General features: G+C 26.6%; 1 protein-coding gene and 1 long non-coding RNA gene across 3 annotated transcripts in view; both read right to left on the bottom strand.

Moving 5' to 3' along the window:
- LOC111624374 (plasma membrane calcium-transporting ATPase 1-like) overlaps positions 1 to 24,224 on the bottom strand; it is a 202,995-nt gene that overhangs the window by 2,715 nt on the left and 176,056 nt on the right. The window lies entirely within an intron of this gene.
- Positions 10,386 to 24,224, bottom strand: part of LOC111624376 — a 27,249-nt gene continuing 13,410 nt past the window's right edge. For both annotated transcript variants that reach the window (XR_002756565.1, XR_002756564.1), the window contains exon 3: positions 10,386 to 10,579. This is a non-coding gene — a long non-coding RNA (uncharacterized LOC111624376). The remainder of the gene's footprint in view (positions 10,580 to 24,224) is intronic.

Genomic DNA, 24,224 nt, shown 5'->3' with positions numbered 1-24,224 from the left:
TATTTGAGTCTGCTAAAGTTACTGCTTTATGTAACTGTGATGTTTCTTGTTTCCTGTAGAAAAACTCTCGCAGTGACTGTATTTGTTTGTAGTGAAGGTTAACTATGTCAATCAGGCCACGTCCGCCATCTTTATGTGGAAGGGTTAATCTTTCTGTGGCGGATTTAGGATGATGTTGTTTACGCTTAGGAAGCGTTGTTCTTGTTTTCCTTTGGAGTTGCTCGAGATCTGTGTGAGTCCAATGTATAACTCCAAACGAGTATGTGAGTACAGGAATGACAAATGTGTTTATTGCTTTAACTGTGTGTTTTGCATTTAGCTGCATTTTGAGAATGGCATTTAACCTACTTTGGTATTCTTTAATTAATCTTTGCTTTATTTGTGTATGTTTTGTTAGTTTGGCCTGTTGGAATCCTAAATACTTACAGAACTCGCCCTCTTCCATGGATTCAATAACATCTCCATTTCCAAGTGAAAAATCTTCTTTCTTCAGGATTCCTTTTTCTATGTGAAGTTTTTTGCATTTGTCTAAGCCAAACTCCATTTGTATGTCCATTTGTATGAGTGTGTGATTTGTAGGAGTTGATGAAGTTGTTTCTGTGTGGATGCATAAAGTTTTATGTTGTCCATGTACATGAGATGTGACAGTGTAAACTGTGTTGCTTTTTTGTGTCTGATATTGTAGCCATATTGCGTGTTGTTTAAAATGTTTGAAAATGGGTTCAGAGCTAGGCAGAACCACAGAGGACTCAAGGAATCTCCTTGAAAAATTCCTCACCTAATGAATATCTCATTTGTTTGTATGGAAGTGTTACTAACTTTGAGATGTAGTGTTATTCTCCAGTGCTGCATAGTGTTTTGGAAGAATGCAATGAGTGATGGATGTATTTTGTACATGTATAGAATATGTAGCAGCCAACTGTCTGGAACACTGTCGAATGCTTTTCTGTAGTCTATATATGCCATGTGTATGTTTCTGTGTTGTTTGTGTGCTTGCCGTAGAATGACTGAATCTATGAGTAACTGTTCTTTGCATCCCCTGTGATTTCTACGGCAACCTTTTTGTTGTTCTGTAAGAATGTCGTGTTCTTCAACATGTTTGTATATTTTGTTTGTAATACAGGATGTCAATAATTTGTAGAGTGTTGGAAGACATGTAATTGGTCTGTATTGTGTGGAGTCTGTAGTGTTGTTGTTTTTAGGTTTCATGTAGGTGATGCCCCGAGTAAGAAATTTTGGCATGTCTTGTGGATTGATGATGATGTGTGTTAGATGTTTAGCTAGTTCCTGGTGCAGTGATGTAAACTTTTTGTACCAGAAATTGTGAATGTTGTCTACACCAGGTGTCTTCCAGTTGTCTGTTCTGTTAACAGCGTAGTGGATGTCGTGTACGTTTATTTCAGCACAGGGCATAGTTGGTATGTTGTGCAAGTTTCTATTCTCCTCCTTGATCCAGCCTGCATCAACATTGTGTGTAACAGCATTGGACCAAAGAGAAGACCAATAATTTGTGAGTTCTTCTGTTGGTGTGCCACTGTGCTGTGTATCATTGTTTGTTTTGGTACTGATTTGTCTGTAGGAAAGTTTTTCTTTGTTTGTGAATAATTTATTTTGTTGTTTTCGTAGTGTACATGTTTTGTACCGTTTGAGTCTACGTGCTTTGGCTGCGAGTTTCTGTTTTAGTCAAGAAAATCAAAACACACACAAAACATGATGTTCATGTTTTGTGTGTGTTTTGATTTTCTTGAAAATGTTTTTGTGTTGTTTCTTTAATTTGGGTGTTATGTTGTTTTTAGTGTATTGTGTCAGCCTGCCTAATTGCTGTCTAATGTCATTTATTTGTGTTTCTATTCTTCTCTGCCAGGCAGGCTTGTGATAGAATTGTGTTTTGTGTGTGTCTGTCTGCAATTGTATTTTCAGTCCATGGTGTGTTACTACTTTGAATGCCCCAGCATAAACTAATGTATGAATGTCTAAGAGTGTAGAAATTGAATGGATGTAGTTTGGTAGTAAGTGACTGTTTACATAATTTAGTGTTTTTCCTACTACCTTTCACGTGTTGACTTTTGGTATTCGTGGTGTTTGTGTGGGATCTGTACCAATATATTTAGTGAGTGTTTCCTGAAATATAAGTGAGAGCGTATTAACTAATTCTATGTCTACGTTATCAGTGATGGATGAGGAAGTGCTTGTAGTATCATTAGTTGTAGTTGTTGTATGTGTACTATTATCAATGCTTGTTGCTGGATTATCCTGACAGGTTACGTGATCTTCATTAATGTTAAATGTTTCTGTCTGTTGATGTATTTGATCAGCAGCCTGTTGTTTCATAAGTTCAAGTGTTGTTTGTGGGATAAGGTTGTTGTGTGTAATTGTTCTTTTTCGATCGACAACCCTTTTTTCAATGACAGTGAGGTGAGGATATTGTTGTGTGAATCTATGGTGTAGTTGTTGTCTGTATGCTGTCATGTTTGTTTCGAGTTTTGTGATGGTGTAGTAAGTACGGATGATAAACTCGTTTATTTCTGTTGTCCATTTCATCCGTTGGCGTGGTTTTCCAGCCTTTGTGGTCTGTGGATGCATTGCCACAGAAACACCAAGGCTAGGTTGGTTCCTCACATCTGTTGAGGGCATTGCAGTAGCCATGCTTGGGCCAATGCTGCTTTCGCCATCGGTAACCAAGGGAGACTGCGGCCTATTTTTCGAACGTGAGCCTCTGCCTAACCCACAAACGCGGACCTTGTTAACCTAGGCAATGTCCGAGCTGGTATCACACTTTGATCTGGTTACTACCATGATACATATCTCTACAGAATGTGGGTGTGGTCACTCTTAGCTTCATTTCCTCTCATAGACCTTACTGGCACGGCTGTCCCTACCAGGAGCTTGTGCTCCAGCCTGCATTGCTCTATGGTTCAGTAAAATTACTGGGTTCTCCCACCACGACCAGGTGGTGACCACGGGAGAGTTATTATTATTATATATAATATATTTATAAGATTTTTCTTCCAATGATTCTCATTAAGTTTCTTATAATTTTTGTTTCTAATTTAAATATGATATAGTAAAATCATCATCAGTTGTAAAATTTTTTTGGAAATATAACTTGTGAAAGGTATGTTAATTTTTCTACAGATGGAGAGACAACAATGGGAATTTATAGGTCTGCAATTTCAAAATTGCAGCACAATGATGCTTTTTGATGAGTACATGTTCAATAGCACTATACAACTTCACAGCAGGAGCATGATATAGAATTTCCTAAAAAATTTTGGTAATAATAATAATTCTAGTAATAATCATCATAATAATTACCAGAAAATTTTAAAATTGTTTTTTTAATTTCAATGCATCTTAAAATCTTATCAATTAATATTATAAAAACAGATTTAAAAAATCTTATAAATTATACATTCAAATCATGTAATAATATAAATTTATTGATAACTTGTGAGCAATTGAACTATCAATTTTAATGTCAAATCTTTTTCTTACTTATGTAATTAATTTTTTCAATATTCTGATTTGCAAAATTAATTGTAAATTAAATAACAAGAATAACTGAAAAAAATATAGATACAGTAAAACCTCAATTCAACAGACTTTGGATTTAACAGATAATATTTCTGGTCCAAGTGTCATATGTGAAAATTAACACCCTGTTAATTTTATAATACTTTTTATATTTATTTAAATTAACAGATTATTTTTTTTGAAATCCAAGAGTTACAACTCTTAAATACAACTGAAGTGTATTTTCCAAAAATTGTTTATTTATTTTGATTTAGTCACATACTAGATTATTACAGTCTCAGAACTATTATACAAATTATACAAAGAAAACTTTTCTGTGAAATTAAACTTCTCATGCACACTTAATTTTCATTACACAAATATATCTACATTAGTAAAAACAGATAAACACTAATTTGTCAATTTTTTTTAACACTCTCATTCAGAAAAATTTAGTTTATTATGTAACTTAATATCGTCTTTAAGAGATACTCCCTCACCCAAATTAGTCCATTAAATCAAGGTTTTACTGTATTAAAATAATGACAACTCTTGCTTTAATATTTAATTTTTTTTAAATACTTTTAATCAGTTTATAAACTGCAATTTATGAAAGTAATTTTAAGCTATTTCTCTTGTTATAAATTAACAAATAGCTGTCATTAATTCCACTAAATTACAGTGGAATTAATGATGGCTATTGATACCTCTAGAAAAAACTATTCTCAAATAATAATAAGTAACAGAAGTGATCTTGATACAACTGTCATTGTCATAGTACCTTGATGAATTAACATTTTATTATTTAAATAATAATAGAATTAACTGAAATATTAGGTTTTTACAAGATTTTTAAAAAATAATAATAATAATTTTTAAAATATAACTCCAAAATGTTTATTTTATTAATAAAGGCACTTTATTAATTAAAAATATTTGTTTTTCGTAGAGAAATACCTAACAATTGCTTAATAAATAATTTATTTTCTCATATAAACAAAATAAGCTGCATATTCAATAGTCCAAATGCAAATCTTTATTTTATTGAAAAGTTTTGAAATAAATAACATTATTGTGCATAAGAGGAGAAACTACTAAAAAGAGTATCTCTCAAACAGTGACTATTTTAAAAGAATAATAAGAAAATTTCAGACATTATATTTAAAATAAATTGAATATGCAGAATATACAAGATATAATAGAAGCTAAAGATTTTAACATATTACTTATTTTTCAATAAATAATAATTGCAAAATCATCTAATATATGAATATTAATAATATAGTTTAGTTTATATTTATATTAGAGTATCGTATGATCTTTAAATAATATATAAAAAGATGCATCATAAAACAATCTCTTTCTTTAAAAGTAATTTAAAATATTTAAATCTGTACATTAATGTTCAAATAAGATACTAAGAAATATTTTTATCAATTAAAATGGCAAACTGAAATTTATACTTTACTTCTGCAAGTTTCATTTACTTAAGGAAAGAATTCAAGAAGTAATACACTTTAAAATTGAAACAATATATTTATTTTCTTTCAATGTTTTTGAACTTACCTATTAATTGTGTTTTAAATATCAAATTCATACTAGTCTTTGTGTCATATTTTATTTTCATGTGTTTTCTATTTAACTAAGTGCTTTAAAACAAGCACATCATCATCATCATGTGCTTTAAAAATAAAACAATTTAAAAACTTTTGATTTTTCTCTGTTAAATATTGTTAATTTTCTAAAGCAAATAAATATTTCTGAAATTTGAGAAATATTTTCATCTCAAACCTGTTCAGATGAATTACACTGAAGGAATGTGAAGTGTTTTTTAAGCCTGTTTCACAATTACCCTTTGCAACATAGAACAGGCAGAAGTAGTTCTATATCACAATCACAAATTTTCTACTTTGGCAGTTGCTTGACAGTCCTATAAAATTATACAGATCAGTTTCTACAATCAATTTTATGGCATTTTCACTCAAATCGTGCTTGAAATCTAATAGATCCATAAACATTCAGCCAATCAGAGTGTGTGAGACATGTAAAGGAAACCAATAGGAAAATTTTAAAGGAACCTGCCAGTTGGTTAAAAAAAATAAATGAAAAGTAAAAACTATGCTTGTATTGCTTGGATAATTCCATTAAAATATTTTTAAATCATGTGAATTCTGCTTTATTGACGATTGTGAAACACTTTAGATTTGGTGGTTTGATAATGTTAAAAATGAATCCTATAGATTTCTTCTTAAATGACACTTGTCATGGTTGTTCATGAGTTAGTTTACATATGAAATTTTTGGCCTTTCCTACACCTACATTCTTTGATTCTGCCTTCAGTAACTGTTTATAAAAATATATTCTTTCTTGCTACATAATGTTTAACTGATCCTAATTAATTGGTTAATGGACTGTATGGACATGCAGTTAACCAAATTATTATAATCAATATTCTTTTTCTAAAAAATGACTGCCAGAATGCTTGTATAGTGACTGAACATACAGAAATGTTTTTACTGAGCAACTGCCAATACCGTATACCAGTTATCAATACTTTTTATGCTATCTGCTGGTCATACCAATGCATTCTGGCTGGGGGAATCCAACTGTATTTATTATAGCATATCACAATTAAAATCATTATAATCTCAAAATTTGTATTGCATAAAAAATTATTTAATGAAACAGAATACTCTCTCTTACGCATTATTCTAGAAACTACTACAAAACTCCCTAATGAAAAAATGTATTGTAATGTAATTTATGCTTAGCAATCAGATTTTTCAAACAAACTATTTAAGAAAATTATTTGGTTATTAGTTGACTGCTCATCATATATGATTAATATGTAAAATACTATTGCAAAATAATTGTAAAATCCACGTATCTATTTCACTATAATATTTAAAAAACATTCAAAGTTCTTAATAATTTACATACAATAAATGTAAACAAAATTATAAAGAAATAACAGCTAAACTAATGTAGGAAAATAATTAAAAAATTTTCATGTTTTGATTTCTTTCAGAAAGATTTCTCATTTTACTGAATAAATATTAATATTAAATTGATAAACTTAACTCAGTACAAGTTCCAAAGATAGCTTTATAATTTTTACAGTTTGCAATGTAGTTACATTTAACAAATAAACCTGGAATATATTGGAAGTTGTTCATCATTGGCACATTGTATATTCCTTTCAAGAGAACTTTCGTAGCTTTGTATGAATCCGTTACATTAGTTTTTTTACTAAATACAGAATATTTATCATCTCATTTTAAATATATAAATATAAAACAATTAGTTATTGAACAAACTAAAATATAAAAGTCTATAAAGATTAATTTATGTATTATTCAATTAAATCTAATTTTAAATTATTAAAAATTTGAATACATAATTTGTACTGAAAAAATGTTACTACTTAAGTTTATATATATTTAAAATATTTTTGCTACAAAAATGTCAGTACTTTTATTCTGAAGATTGTACTCTCATTTAAGTGGACAATGTAAAGAATATTGATAGTATATTACACTGTTAAATATGAATATACTTTATATTATCAGAGTATAATGTTCATAAAATAAATTTTAAAATATTTATTCGGTAAAATAAAACATTATTCATAAATATTCTACAAAAAATTATCCCAATATATAAATAATCAAAAACACTAACACCTAAATGCTAATTCCAGCATATAATCTTTAATGTTTCAAACGTTTTCGGCCGTCTTTCAGAGGCCCTCTTCAGGAAAGAATGCAAAAACACAAAAAAATAGTTCTATCATTTGAAAAGCCTTAGCTTTCGAACATAGCTGTGTTCCAATTTTTTAAACATTCAAACAATGTTCAAAAACAAAGATCATTACATATTACAACATATAAATAAATTATTTTTTAAATAAAGCTATAACTAAATTATTAATAATACAATATATGGCATTGTAAGTTAGCCCGATGTTTTAACGTATAAAGGATGTCAGAAATTATTGTTATGCTTTGTGGCATTGTAAATAATACTTCCATGATTGTGGAACTGGAATAAAATAATTTATTTATATGTTGTAATATGTAACGATCTTTGTTTTTGAACATCATTTGAACATTTAAAAAATTGGAACACAGCTATATTCGAAAGCTAAGGCTTTTCAAACGATAGAACTGTTTTTTTTTTTTTTTTTGTGTGTTTTTGCATTCTTTCCTGAAGAGGGCCTCTGAAAGACGGCCGAAAACGTTTGAAACATTAAAGATTATACGCTGGAATTAGCATTTAGGTATTAGTGTTTTGATTAGTATACAGTTTCAGTTTGTGTGTAAGTTTTTTAATGTTTCAGATCAAGGAAATTCAGAAAATAAAGTTTTATAATTAATTTTTTCAATATCTATGTAATCATCTCTTAGAGATAAACTTCATTACAAAAATGTTTCACGTAAAAAAAAATTAACTAACAAATTTAATATTTCTACATACAGTTATGCCTCATATTTCAAATTTAATTCATTCCAGGAAGACATTCAAATACTTGAAGTCCAAATCAATTTTTTGCATTAGAAATAATGGAAAGTCAATCTATTCTCAGATCCTAAGCAATACCCCTTTTGATAAAACAGCAAACACACAAGTTAAAATAAAAAAACAATATAATTAAATGTCCTAATAATAAATTAAAACACAAAAACAAATAAAACATGTAAATACTGTATAATAAATTGAAAATTGCATTTACTAGACACACACCGTCAATTTCAGCCTCACCATGCAAACATGGTCACCAGACCTACAAGTGTACTGCTTTCACACTTCACAATAGCTCCTTTTTCACCTCAATTGTTATTATTACAACCTTCCTCTTAGGCTTCATTGCTTCCACACACTTTTCAGATGCCATAGTTAACAAATAAAGGTTATGTTACATTAAACAAAGTTATTGCATATTTTTTACAACTATTGTTACTTAACATAGATGTATGATAATTGTAATAGTTGTGAAATTTAACACATTATTGCTAATGCGAGATTGAATTATTTGTTTATATGCTTATTTTAAACTTTTTATTCCATATTTTGTTTGAATAAAATCAAGTTGTAATGTCTTCAGATAAGAAGTGTATCATTCATATATCAGACAAAAAAAAAAACTAACTCAAGTAAACTGGAACTATATAATACTACACACAACAATTAACACCTCAGTACTAATTCCATCACTTAAAAAATTATACTGATCTAATGTTTTCGGCCGTCTTTTAGAGGCCTTCCTGTTTCGTTGTGTTTCATCCTGAGGAGGGCCTCTAAAAGACGGCTGAAAACGTTAGATCAGTATAATTTTTTGAGTGCTGGAATTAGTATTGAGGTGTTAATTGTTGTGTGTAGTATCATTCATATTATGTTTTATGAGTTTTGGAAAGGAAATAACACTGTACAAACATTAAAATAAATTTATGATGTATATGGGGAAAATGCTCCTAAAGTTTGGACATATCAAATGTAATTTAAAAAGTTCTGTTTGGGAAATTTTGAACTAAAGGATACAATGTACAAGACACCAAAAAGCTGTAAACAAAGAAAAACTGCAAGAAGAAATTGTTAAAAATCAATAAATAAAGCAACATATATAACCAAACACACAAAAAATAAAATAAAAAAAATAGAATACAAGCACAATATTGAAAGCAAGAGATAATTTGGCACACATTTAGGTTTTTTGTTTTTTTTCGATGAAAAATGAATTGTAAAAAAACTTTATACCAAATAATATTTTTTAGAAAATTGTATATTCTAAATCTCAGCCATGTTTACCAATTTAACAAATACTTGAAATAATAACATTAATAACATTGAGTAAGACAAATACTACAATATCCAAATTTTCAGTAAATAAATCTTTATTGTAATATTATAACACTTATATATGTAATTTTTCAGTGTGCAGAAAAAACTAACAAAACAGAACACACAATTTCAGATATAATTTATAAAGTACAGTAAAACTTCAATTTAACAGACTAATTCAAGCAAGGGGTGTTCATTAAAGTCAAAAGTTCATTATATAATGAAGTGGGTTATCTGAATGCATACATTAAAAACTTGACAAGTTAGTTAGTTTATCTGTTTTTATTAATATAGGCATATTTGTGTGATTAAAATCAAGCATTATGAGAAGTTTAATTTTTATTGAAAATTTTTCTATATTTACTATTGCTTACATACACACCATAGTTTTGAGACTACTAAACAAGTATGACTAAATCAAAATAAATAACTTTTGGAAAATACACTATTAATTGTATCTAACTAAAATAAATAATTTTCTTAAAAAGAAAATAAAATTTAAAATTGACAAAAACACAAAAATTTCCTATTTATTTGTCTTCAGATAATGATATATCAAGATATTTTCTATCAACTGGTTAATTAGACAACAAGAAAAACCCACCTTTAAAAATCCAGCAAAATTCTATTTCATCATAACTGAAGATCTGATCAGTTAAACCGATCAAAACATCTTTATTAGTAAATTTCTTTGCTAGAATTTTAAAGTTGTTTTTTCTTGATATATCAAGACACTCCCATTGTGGCATAAAGAGTAATAATTTTTTTATTTGAAAAATAATCTCTTAATTTAATTACATAGAAAAAGCATTTTAAAATTGACAGTGTTAATTTTCAAATATGACACACACTGGAAATTTTGTCCATTAAATTGAGGTTTTACTGTATTATTAGTAGTTTTAATTTTAAAAGTTCAATTACATTTTACATTGAGAAACACCTACAGTCATAATAAGACTGTTCTAATTCAATTTATTTTTTGACTATGATTCTAGAACATACATTATCAAAAATATATTTTCATTTTGTTGATAATTCAAATCCTACAAATTTCTTTCTTTTTTTTTAATTTTTATATCATCCATTACAATTATTCAGTTTCCTTTCTGTTCAGTGTTGATGATTCCTGTATTATTTCTTGCTATAGATAATTCATCCTTTTTCTAGTAGTAATTGGATTATTTGCTTTTTCATTCTCATTGTTTCAATTTAAAAATCACACTTCAAACTGAAAAATAAATTTGTTATTATAATTGTCATTTCTACAAAATTATTTCATTTCAAACCAATTAGAAAGAAATTAACATTATATTAAAATTACAGTAGAGCATCGATTATCCAACTCAATTGGGGACTGGGGTTGGTCAGATAATTGAAAAGTCGGATAACCGAAAAGTACGAAAAAATCCATTATTAGTGTAGTACTGTATATTAGTATATCGCTATTAACCTACTTCGTGTTAAATTTTCATCGATGTTAAACCTAACAAAATTTTTTTAAAAATAATAATCATCGCTATTGTGTCGTTAAAAATTAAAAAATTAAGCCTCATTTAAATACTGGCCTCCCTTTCATGGTCGAGCCAGCGTTGCCAGCTAAAACACGTAAAAATAATATTAAAGTAGCCAAGACATAGCCAAATATTGCAGTGCCACATCACTAGCGGACATTTGAATTTGCCGACTAGAACGCGGTCGGTTAACCGAGGTGACGGTTAATCGGGGGTCGGATAATCGATGCTCTACTGTAATTACAATTATTATTCATAATCAGTAATATCTAAATATAATTAATAAAAAAGACAGATATTTAGGTATTTTAATAGTTTTTTAAAAATATTATTGTAAAATGTATGTATAGATAATTACAGTTTAGTATAAAGAACATTTTGGTTTCAAAGATACCAAAGGAAAAATATCAAAATCATTAATTAAAAAACAGTAAATTATAAAGTTGATTTTTGTTATTACTGCTAATTGAAATAAATATGCAATTTATATACAGAAGAACTGGCCTTACTCATTGAATATGTTTGAATAGAAGCAGACAATTTCACAAAAACTGAAATTATATTATCAAAATGGCATATTGACTGCATTACCAGAAAAGCCTAAACTACCAAAATGAGCAAGTTCAAGACAAAACTAGGTACAGTTTAACACCAATCATAATGAAATAATTATACAATGGTTATTATTTAATTTTCTGAATTTGAATTTTTCTTATGTATTCAAATAAATATACTGAAATTATGATAAAATAAACTAATACCAATAAATAGGGATGTAGACAATTCTATACATCAATAAATTATTCCGAATACTTTCCAAATTAGCTTGCCCTGTAGGCAACTATGAACAGTACTACATCAATACCTATCAAAAATAGTAATAAAAAAGACAACTGATTCATTTATACAAAATACTTTTCTTAATTATCTTTATCATAAAAATTAATTTATATGTGATAGATAGATAAAGTCACAAAACAAAGCAATTTTGTAAAATTTATTACAAATTTTAAGAAATGTATACAGGTATCCACTGCTTTATGAAAATTTGCTTTATGTCTTTGCTTTTACAAAAGAAATCCAAAAAGGATTTTTGCTTTTATGAAAGGCAAAAAACAAAAATAGTATTAGGATTTCTTTTGCAGCAAGCCATTTTAGAGACATTGTTCACTTCAAACAGCAAATAGCAAGTGTCTCCCCAAACCACTTCTTTGGGAACTACATTCAGCATCAAGCAGCCATAGTTTTGAACTGTGTCTGTGAACATTTGTGCTTTATGCCAATTTATTTTGTGCATTCATTAGTAAAAATAATATGAGAAAATGGACAGTTTATTCCTTAAGTGGAATGATGGGTGTACAAAGACAATGTTTTATCTACACTTAAATGGATCTTATTTTACTTAAGAAAAAAGCTAGTATTTTCAATAATCTGAAACAGAAAGAATGGACAATGGTGATGAAAGGAGTATGAATGGGATTAAAATTAACTTTTTAAAATTTAAATTAATTTTTTTAACTTTTAATTAAAAATTACAAAAGTGTAAAATTTTCATAAAATTTTCAGTCATTTTAAAATCATGTTTAAAGACTATATATTTTAGAATTTTTATACATAATTTTCACTGTAATTCATCTGTTCATTTCTTTTCAATTTACTTGAAGAAAATAATTCATTATTTTATTTCTATTAAATTTGATCATATCTGAAAATTATTCTTAAGACTATTACTTTTACTGAAAATTTATAAAATTATATAAATTTTATTTATATATTCAGATTATAAAGGCAACTTTATGTGAACTTTCTTAAACGATACTTCTTTTCATAAATAAACTAAGTACAAGAACACTAATTTATTTTCAAAATAGAAATCTATACTGTTCAACTAATCATTCTGTCAATCATCTTGAATTTTAATTTTAAAATGTTTGTTAGATATACTTAATACATAATTTTTTAAAGTATGTTTTGCAAGAACGCTCTTAAATATACAGAAAAATCTTAAATAACACCAAATAATAGTAACTACTGTAATAAGTATTAAAATTCAAAATCTTAAACCTTCAAAAGGTTCAATGAACACTGAGCTTCTTGATTGAGTTAGCTCTGAATCTGAGAAGTATATTTTTTTTTTATCAATGTATACTTTTCATTTTGTCAATTCATATTCAAATTGATTCAGTTTTACATCAGAGTCATTTAATTTATTTCTATTCTAACATTTATTTTAAGATTAACAATGATGTTGAAATAATAATGCTATGTTTGTATAATTTTGAAAATTGAATGAAATTGTCTTTCTATTTTACTTTTACTTTTTTGAAGACAAGCTAATCTCTCATAATTCAAGTTCATTTACCTAAAAAATAATTTCCCCCTACATTCAAAATAACAGGCTCGTGTTAGATTTTCATCTTACATATCATATACATTGTGCTGTTAACATTTTGATAATGTCTAAATAGTATTGTTATAGCATTACTTATATCAAAGTAAAAATATATTTTAAAATATTTATATCAAATATAATTTATCAATTACTGATAAAATGAAAAAGAATTAGTAATTGAGTGGATAAATAAGTGAGTGAAAGTTAGAGTGTGGTATAAGTGTAGATAAAATACAAATTTAATTTCATTTTGCTAGAATACAACTTAAGTTGAAATTATAATGAAAGTCAATTTATTGAAAATAAAATGAAAATATTTTTAATGCTAGATGAATATATCAAAATTATTACAGAAGTTTGCTTCTAGCCCTTGGTATAATTATATTAATTGAATTATCAACAACAAAAAAAATCAAGGCAGATAATAGTGAGGGCTTATCAGAAAAACCCAAAATGTATTTTGGACTATTTTCTATCAGAAAATAGTCCAAAATGCATTATGGGTTTTTCATTTCCATACTTACGTAGTCATTTATGTGTTTATTAAACATTTTCAGTTTGAGTCCTGAGCATTTGTGCCCATCATTGGTCTGATAAGCCCTCACTATTATCTGCCTCACAATTGTTGATGATTTAATTAATATAAAGATGAATATATATTGAAAGAGTAAAATTTGTGCATGTTTTAAGATAAAAAAAAATTGTACAAAATTTGATTAAAATCTAGTACATGCTAACAAAACAATTCTAAGTAATTTTTTAATAAAGCATGTGAAAATTTTGAAAAACATTAATTTTTACAATATAATACCAATATTTATGATTTAAGCAACAGAGATTTATAACTGGTAAATTAATAAATTAAACTTAATTGCAGTCATGTAATCACAAAAAACTAAAAAAAATTTTTTTTTAAAGTTGTACCATGACTCAATGGTAGCCATCATGTTTTATAAAATTTTTTGATTTAGTAAAAAGTTTTGAATTGTAAATATTCACATAATTTGTTTTAGAATTTAACATTTATTGAAAACTAACCACCAACAAATAATTCAATAAAACATTTATGCAATTAGTATGAAGTTTTAAAATATTATTATTATACAAAATCTATCATCAAATCTATCAAAATGTTAAGTGTCATAATTGTTTTAATTTCTAAATTTCACATGAATTATTAGTATTTTATGATTTTGGAAACATAATAAACTGTAAATAAAAATAATTTTGTAGAGTATTATTTCTAAAGTTAAAAACATGCAATATTACTTAATTTTTAAAAAGTAATTAACACATTTTCTTATATTAAATGCCTTTGCCCAATCAATATCAATTTTCTTTGAGGAAAAGTATAATCAGATTTAAATAAACAGAAAATACTTTCATTTAAAGCCATTATACATGATTTGACGTCCAAATCAATTTTTTGCATTAGAAATAATGGAAAGTCAATCTATTCTCAGATCCTAAGCAATACCCCTTTTGATAAAACAGCAAACACACAAGTTAAAATAAAAAAACAATATAATTAAATGTCCTAATAATAAATTAAAACACAAAAACAAATAAAACATGTAAATACTGTATAATAAATTGAAAATTGCATTTACTAGACACACACCGTCAATTTCAGCCTCACCATGCAAACATGGTCACCAGACCTACAAGTGTACTGCTTTCACACTTCACAATAGCTCCTTTTTCACCTCAATTGTTATTATTACAACCTTCCTCTTAGGCTTCATTGCTTCCACACACTTTTCAGATGCCATAGTTAACAAATAAAGGTTATGTTACATTAAACAAAGTTATTGCATATTTTTTACAACTATTGTTACTTAACATAGATGTATGATAATTGTAATAGTTGTGAAATTTAACACATTATTGCTAATGCAAGATTGAATTATTTGTTTATATGCTTATTTTAAACTTTTTATTCCATATTTTGTTTGAATAAAATCAAGTTGTAATGTCTTCAGATAAGAAGTGTATCATTCATATATCAGACAAAAAAAAAAACTAACTCAAGTAAACTGGAACTATATAATACTACACACAACAATTAACACCTCAGTACTAATTCCATCACTTAAAAAATTATACTGATCTAATGTTTTCGGCCGTCTTTTAGAGGCCTTCCTGTTTCGTTGTGTTTCATCCTGAGGAGGGCCTCTAAAAGACGGCTGAAAACGTTAGATCAGTATAATTTTTTGAGTGCTGGAATTAGTATTGAGGTGTTAATTGTTGTGTGTAGTATCATTCATATTATGTTTTATGAGTTTTGGAAAGGAAATAACACTGTACAAACATTAAAATAAATTTATGATGTATATGGGGAAAATGCTCCTAAAGTTTGGACATATCAAATGTAATTTAAAAAGTTCTGTTTGGGAAATTTTGAACTAAAGGATACAATGTACAAGACACCAAAAAGCTGTAAACAAAGAAAAACTGCAAGAAGAAATTGTTAAAAATCAATAAATAAAGCAACATATATAACCAAACACACAAAAAATAAAATAAAAAAAATAGAATACAAGCACAATATTGAAAGCAAGAGATAATTTGGCACACATTTAGGTTTTTTGTTTTTTTTCGATGAAAAATGAATTGTAAAAAAACTTTATACCAAATAATATTTTTTAGAAAATTGTATATTCTAAATCTCAGCCATGTTTACCAATTTAACAAATACTTGAAATAATAACATTAATAACATTGAGTAAGACAAATACTACAATATCCAAATTTTCAGTAAATAAATCTTTATTGTAATATTATAACACTTATATATGTAATTTTTCAGTGTGCAGAAAAAACTAACAAAACAGAACACACAATTTCAGATATAATTTATAAAGTACAGTAAAACTTCAATTTAACAGACTAATTCAAGCAAGGGGTGTTCATTAAAGTCAAAAGTTCATTATATAATGAAGTGGGTTATCTGAATGCATACATTAAAAACTTGACAAGTTAGTTAGTTTATCTGTTTTTATTAATATAGGCATATTTGTGTGATTAAAATCAAGCATTATGAGAAGTTTAATTTTTATTGAAAATTTTTCTATATTTACTATTGCTTACATACACACCATAGTTTTGAGACTACTAAACAAGTATGACTAAATCAAAATAAATAACTTTTGGAAAATACACTATTAATTGTATCTAACTAAAATAAATAATTTTCTTAAAAAGAAAATAAAATTTAAAATTGACAAAAANAACTAGACAAAACGGGTTTTAACAAAGACATTCAGTATAAACTAGTTTCAACTAGACAAAACGGGTTTTAACAAAGACATTCAGTATAAACTAGTTTCAACTAGACAAAACGGGTTTTAACAAAGACATTTAGTATAAACTAGTTTCAACTAGTTAAAACGCGTTCTAACTAAAAACGGGTTTTGACTGTAACATATATATTAACCTCAATATTTAAAACTTTTCTAAAACTTAATAAAATATTAAACTTATAATTTGATTCAAAAGTTTAATTTCTTTTTAAAAGAAGAGTATTTTCAAGAATTCTTACTTTTATCATCAATTCCTTCCAAAGTTGATTCAGAGAGGTTATTTTGGAAAATAAATATGTACAATCCAAAACTGAAACAATCTTTAATCTAACTCTTTAAATTAAATTACTTAAAATGTAAATTACAACACCACACAGTTTTCTTAATAAGATTAAAAATAGTAATTTAGTAATATATCTTTAAAAAAAACAGCAAACATCTAATATGCACTCTATCTAATTTTAACAAATTTTTAAACTTTAAAGTTTGTTTTAGTAATGTTAAAAGCATATACTTATTATTCATTTCACATACTTATTGTTTCATTTAAATTATAAAACAGAAGAAATTAAATCATTTCAGTTTAATAGATTGATTGCTTTTTAAAAATACCATATGGAGTCAGTTCTTTGAGTTTCCTTTCTTGATGATAAGATGGAACAAGAATTAATTAATGTTATTCAAATAGATACTTTTTATAAATTTAAGAGCAAAAAGTTCAAAATTTAATTAAATTCATTCATAACTAATATTTCAATGTAAAACTTACTGAATTCAAAAAAGTTAACTGTTCATAATTTTTGTGGAAAAATAAATACTAATCAAACAAACAAACAGATTCTAACATTTAATTTATAAACAACAAATTATCTCATAATTTATCCTGTTGCCAAATTTTCTTAATAGAATATAACAGTACAGTGAATGATTTGTCATTTATTACATATAATAAATTAATAATTCTGACATAAAATTAACTTAGATAATCTTCTATTTATTTATTTGTCAAAACCTTTTCTTCTTCTTGTTTTGTTTGGTTCGATGTCACGACTTGGTGAATTTATTGACACTTGGCAAATAATTTTATCATAAACTTTTAATCCATATAGATACACCATTTTGAGTTTTCACCCCTCTTCAGTCTGTTACATAGATAGGTTGTATCTTGTATACATCTGTCAGGCATCTTCCGCACTACGTCTTCTCCCCCTTCCGACTTGACGGCCTCCCCTGCATGCCTTGCAATGTGCAACATCTCACTCCCAGAGTGCCGCACACAGCCTCGCCTGCAACTGTATACACATTCTATTTTAATAGTTGTAACCAATTTTTATGAATTTCAATGCTTAGATTATTGTTAATATTATTTTTGTCTGTAGTAATTTCATAGCTTTCCTTAAATTTTCTTTTATACCAATTTTTTTCCCTGTGTACTATTATAACATCATTCTTATCTATTTTGCAGTTATGAGTTTTGCAATGTTCGTAAAAAAACAGAGTTGATTCTATTATATTTCAAATCTGCGATGTGTTCTTTTAATTTTGTTTCTAATTTTCGTTTTGTTTCATCAAAAACATTATATTGTTGATAAATGAGTGACTGTACCCATGCTTGAATGCAGTATGTTTCAGTTGTTCTAGCTCATTGTTAGTATTTGAGAGCTGTGTACAATGTGAGTGGGTTATAGCCACAAGTGTGCGAAAAGCAAATGTTTTATATGACCAAGGGTCAGCAGAGTTGGCTGGTATGAATAGAGGGCAGTAAGTGGTACGCTGTGGTGTTGAACTTATTATCCACTACGTGAATCTTGACATTCACAAAATTAACATCCGTGTGGCTTTCCTAATCCAATTTTAGTGTTAATCCATAGTTATTATTATTGAACACTTTTAACACATCAACTTCTTCTTCTTCTTCTTGGTGCCATATCAGATTCCTGACGTCGGCGACACCTGGCGTAGGTTTGTAATCCGCCAAGGTGTATACTAGGGAAAGTTACTACCCAGAGTGGTTTCCCGTTGCCTTCTCTGGGGCGCGATGTTACGCGAGGGGAACTAATGCCTTCCNCAGTAATATCTAAATATAATTAATAAAAAAGACAGATATTTAGGTATTTTAATAGTTTTTTAAAAATATTATTGTAAAATGTATGTATAGATAATTACAGTTTAGTATAAAGAACATTTTGGTTTCAAAGATACCAAAGGAAAAATATCAAAATCATTAATTAAAAAACAGTAAATTATAAAGTTGATTTTTGTTATTACTGCTAATTGAAATAAATATGCAATTTATATACAGAAGAACTGGCCTTACTCATTGAATATGTTTGAATAGAAGCAGACAATTTCACAAAAACTGAAATTATATTATCAAAATGGCATATTGACTGCATTACCAGAAAAGCCTAAACTACCAAAATGAGCAAGTTCAAGACAAAACTAGGTACAGTTTAACACCAATCATAATGAAATAATTATACAATGGTTATTATTTAATTTTCTGAATTTGAATTTTTCTTATGTATTCAAATAAATATACTGAAATTATGATAAAATAAACTAATACCAATAAATAGGGATGTAGACAATTCTATACATCAATAAATTATTCCGAATACTTTCCAAATTAGCTTGCCCTGTAGGCAACTATGAACAGTACTACATCAATACCTATCAAAAATAGTAATAAAAAAGACAACTGATTCATTTATACAAAATACTTTTCTTAATTATCTTTATCATAAAAATTAATTTATATGTGATAGATAGATAAAGTCACAAAACAAAGCAATTTTGTAAAATTTATTACAAATTTTAAGAAATGTATACAGGTATCCACTGCTTTATGAAAATTTGCTTTATGTCTTTGCTTTTACAAAAGAAATCCAAAAAGGATTTTTGCTTTTATGAAAGGCAAAAAACAAAAATAGTATTAGGATTTCTTTTGCAGCAAGCCATTTTAGAGACATTGTTCACTTCAAACAGCAAATAGCAAGTGTCTCCCCAAACCACTTCTTTGGGAACTACATTCAGCATCAAGCAGCCATAGTTTTGAACTGTGTCTGTGAACATTTGTGCTTTATGCCAATTTATTTTGTGCATTCATTAGTAAAAATAATATGAGAAAATGGACAGTTTATTCCTTAAGTGGAATGATGGGTGTACAAAGACAATGTTTTATCTACACTTAAATGGATCTTATTTTACTTAAGAAAAAAGCTAGTATTTTCAATAATCTGAAACAGAAAGAATGGACAATGGTGATGAAAGGAGTATGAATGGGATTAAAATTAACTTTTTAAAATTTAAATTAATTTTTTTAACTTTTAATTAAAAATTACAAAAGTGTAAAATTTTCATAAAATTTTCAGTCATTTTAAAATCATGTTTAAAGACTATATATTTTAGAATTTTTATACATAATTTTCACTGTAATTCATCTGTTCATTTCTTTTCAATTTACTTGAAGAAAATAATTCATTATTTTATTTCTATTAAATTTGATCATATCTGAAAATTATTCTTAAGACTATTACTTTTACTGAAAATTTATAAAATTATATAAATTTTATTTATATATTCAGATTATAAAGGCAACTTTATGTGAACTTTCTTAAACGATACTTCTTTTCATAAATAAACTAAGTACAAGAACACTAATTTATTTTCAAAATAGAAATCTATACTGTTCAACTAATCATTCTGTCAATCATCTTGAATTTTAATTTTAAAATGTTTGTTAGATATACTTAATACATAATTTTTTAAAGTATGTTTTGCAAGAACGCTCTTAAATATACAGAAAAATCTTAAATAACACCAAATAATAGTAACTACTGTAATAAGTATTAAAATTCAAAATCTTAAACCTTCAAAAGGTTCAATGAACACTGAGCTTCTTGATTGAGTTAGCTCTGAATCTGAGAAGTATATTTTTTTTTTATCAATGTATACTTTTCATTTTGTCAATTCATATTCAAATTGATTCAGTTTTACATCAGAGTCATTTAATTTATTTCTATTCTAACATTTATTTTAAGATTAACAATGATGTTGAAATAATAATGCTATGTTTGTATAATTTTGAAAATTGAATGAAATTGTCTTTCTATTTTACTTTTACTTTTTTGAAGACAAGCTAATCTCTCATAATTCAAGTTCATTTACCTAAAAAATAATTTCCCCCTACATTCAAAATAACAGGCTCGTGTTAGATTTTCATCTTACATATCATATACATTGTGCTGTTAACATTTTGATAATGTCTAAATAGTATTGTTATAGCATTACTTATATCAAAGTAAAAATATATTTTAAAATATTTATATCAAATATAATTTATCAATTACTGATAAAATGAAAAAGAATTAGTAATTGAGTGGATAAATAAGTGAGTGAAAGTTAGAGTGTGGTATAAGTGTAGATAAAATACAAATTTAATTTCATTTTGCTAGAATACAACTTAAGTTGAAATTATAATGAAAGTCAATTTATTGAAAATAAAATGAAAATATTTTTAATGCTAGATGAATATATCAAAATTATTACAGAAGTTTGCTTCTAGCCCTTGGTATAATTATATTAATTGAATTATCAACAACAAAAAAAATCAAGGCAGATAATAGTGAGGGCTTATCAGAAAAACCCAAAATGTATTTTGGACTATTTTCTATCAGAAAATAGTCCAAAATGCATTATGGGTTTTTCATTTCCATACTTACGTAGTCATTTATGTGTTTATTAAACATTTTCAGTTTGAGTCCTGAGCATTTGTGCCCATCATTGGTCTGATAAGCCCTCACTATTATCTGCCTCACAATTGTTGATGATTTAATTAATATAAAGATGAATATATATTGAAAGAGTAAAATTTGTGCATGTTTTAAGATAAAAAAAAATTGTACAAAATTTGATTAAAATCTAGTACATGCTAACAAAACAATTCTAAGTAATTTTTTAATAAAGCATGTGAAAATTTTGAAAAACATTAATTTTTACAATATAATACCAATATTTATGATTTAAGCAACAGAGATTTATAACTGGTAAATTAATAAATTAAACTTAATTGCAGTCATGTAATCACAAAAAACTAAAAAAAATTTTTTTTTAAAGTTGTACCATGACTCAATGGTAGCCATCATGTTTTATAAAATTTTTTGATTTAGTAAAAAGTTTTGAATTGTAAATATTCACATAATTTGTTTTAGAATTTAACATTTATTGAAAACTAACCACCAACAAATAATTCAATAAAACATTTATGCAATTAGTATGAAGTTTTAAAATATTATTATTATACAAAATCTATCATCAAATCTATCAAAATGTTAAGTGTCATAATTGTTTTAATTTCTAAATTTCACATGAATTATTAGTATTTTATGATTTTGGAAACATAATAAACTGTAAATAAAAATAATTTTGTAGAGTATTATTTCTAAAGTTAAAAACATGCAATATTACTTAATTTTTAAAAAGTAATTAACACATTTTCTTATATTAAATGCCTTTGCCCAATCAATATCAATTTTCTTTGAGGAAAAGTATAATCAGATTTAAATAAACAGAAAATACTTTCATTTAAAGCCATTATACATGATTTGACATGAAAACATCTGTGAAGGTGAAGGAAATTATATATATATATAAGTAATTAACACATTTTCTTATATTAAATGCCTTTGCCCAATCAATATCAATTTTCTTTGAGGAAAAGTATAATCAGATTTAAATAAACAGAAAATACTTTCATTTAAAGCCATTATACATGATTTGACGTCCAAATCAATTTTTTGCATTAGAAATAATGGAAAGTCAATCTATTCTCAGATCCTAAGCAATACCCCTTTTGATAAAACAGCAAACACACAAGTTAAAATAAAAAAACAATATAATTAAATGTCCTAATAATAAATTAAAACACAAAAACAAATAAAACATGTAAATACTGTATAATAAATTGAAAATTGCATTTACTAGACACACACCGTCAATTTCAGCCTCACCATGCAAACATGGTCACCAGACCTACAAGTGTACTGCTTTCACACTTCACAATAGCTCCTTTTTCACCTCAATTGTTATTATTACAACCTTCCTCTTAGGCTTCATTGCTTCCACACACTTTTCAGATGCCATAGTTAACAAATAAAGGTTATGTTACATTAAACAAAGTTATTGCATATTTTTTACAACTATTGTTACTTAACATAGATGTATGATAATTGTAATAGTTGTGAAATTTAACACATTATTGCTAATGCAAGATTGAATTATTTGTTTATATGCTTATTTTAAACTTTTTATTCCATATTTTGTTTGAATAAAATCAAGTTGTAATGTCTTCAGATAAGAAGTGTATCATTCATATATCAGACAAAAAAAAAAACTAACTCAAGTAAACTGGAACTATATAATACTACACACAACAATTAACACCTCAGTACTAATTCCATCACTTAAAAAATTATACTGATCTAATGTTTTCGGCCGTCTTTTAGAGGCCTTCCTGTTTCGTTGTGTTTCATCCTGAGGAGGGCCTCTAAAAGACGGCTGAAAACGTTAGATCAGTATAATTTTTTGAGTGCTGGAATTAGTATTGAGGTGTTAATTGTTGTGTGTAGTATCATTCATATTATGTTTTATGAGTTTTGGAAAGGAAATAACACTGTACAAACATTAAAATAAATTTATGATGTATATGGGGAAAATGCTCCTAAAGTTTGGACATATCAAATGTAATTTAAAAAGTTCTGTTTGGGAAATTTTGAACTAAAGGATACAATGTACAAGACACCAAAAAGCTGTAAACAAAGAAAAACTGCAAGAAGAAATTGTTAAAAATCAATAAATAAAGCAACATATATAACCAAACACACAAAAAATAAAATAAAAAAAATAGAATACAAGCACAATATTGAAAGCAAGAGATAATTTGGCACACATTTAGGTTTTTTGTTTTTTTTCGATGAAAAATGAATTGTAAAAAAACTTTATACCAAATAATATTTTTTAGAAAATTGTATATTCTAAATCTCAGCCATGTTTACCAATTTAACAAATACTTGAAATAATAACATTAATAACATTGAGTAAGACAAATACTACAATATCCAAATTTTCAGTAAATAAATCTTTATTGTAATATTATAACACTTATATATGTAATTTTTCAGTGTGCAGAAAAAACTAACAAAACAGAACACACAATTTCAGATATAATTTATAAAGTACAGTAAAACTTCAATTTAACAGACTAATTCAAGCAAGGGGTGTTCATTAAAGTCAAAAGTTCATTATATAATGAAGTGGGTTATCTGAATGCATACATTAAAAACTTGACAAGTTAGTTAGTTTATCTGTTTTTATTAATATAGGCATATTTGTGTGATTAAAATCAAGCATTATGAGAAGTTTAATTTTTATTGAAAATTTTTCTATATTTACTATTGCTTACATACACACCATAGTTTTGAGACTACTAAACAAGTATGACTAAATCAAAATAAATAACTTTTGGAAAATACACTATTAATTGTATCTAACTAAAATAAATAATTTTCTTAAAAAGAAAATAAAATTTAAAATTGACAAAAACACAAAAATTTCCTATTTATTTGTCTTCAGATAATGATATATCAAGATATTTTCTATCAACTGGTT

Source organism: Centruroides sculpturatus, unplaced genomic scaffold (genome assembly GCF_000671375.1).
Source record: "Centruroides sculpturatus isolate CEXI.00-Female unplaced genomic scaffold, Cexi_2.0 scaffold264, whole genome shotgun sequence".
Taxonomy (NCBI): Eukaryota; Metazoa; Arthropoda; class Arachnida; order Scorpiones; family Buthidae; genus Centruroides; species Centruroides sculpturatus.
This window is presented reverse-complemented; position numbering and strand designations above follow the sequence as displayed.